This window comes from Eimeria mitis, genomic scaffold, assembly GCF_000499745.2.
Source record: "Eimeria mitis Houghton genomic scaffold, Emh_scaff1623, whole genome shotgun sequence".
Lineage (NCBI taxonomy): Eukaryota > Apicomplexa > Conoidasida > Eucoccidiorida > Eimeriidae > Eimeria > Eimeria mitis.
Window position 1 is genome coordinate 9,737 of NW_013569937.1, and position 250 is coordinate 9,986.

Sequence of the window (250 nt, forward strand, 5' to 3'; positions counted from 1 at the left end):
TGTTGCTGCTGCTGCTGCTGCTGCTGCTGTTGCTGCTGCTCCTGCTGCTGCTGCTGCTGCTGCTGCTGGATTCTCTTCCTTGCTTCTGCTGCTAGTGCTGCTAGGTCTGCTTCTTTTGAGTAAGCGTTGATTATCCTTATTTTGCTGCTGAAGCCGAAAAGACGGACATAAGAAGCAGCCTCAGCAGCAGACGATCGCGACACCTCTAATGCTGTCACGTGCTGCGCTCCTGCAGCAGCAGCAGCAGCAG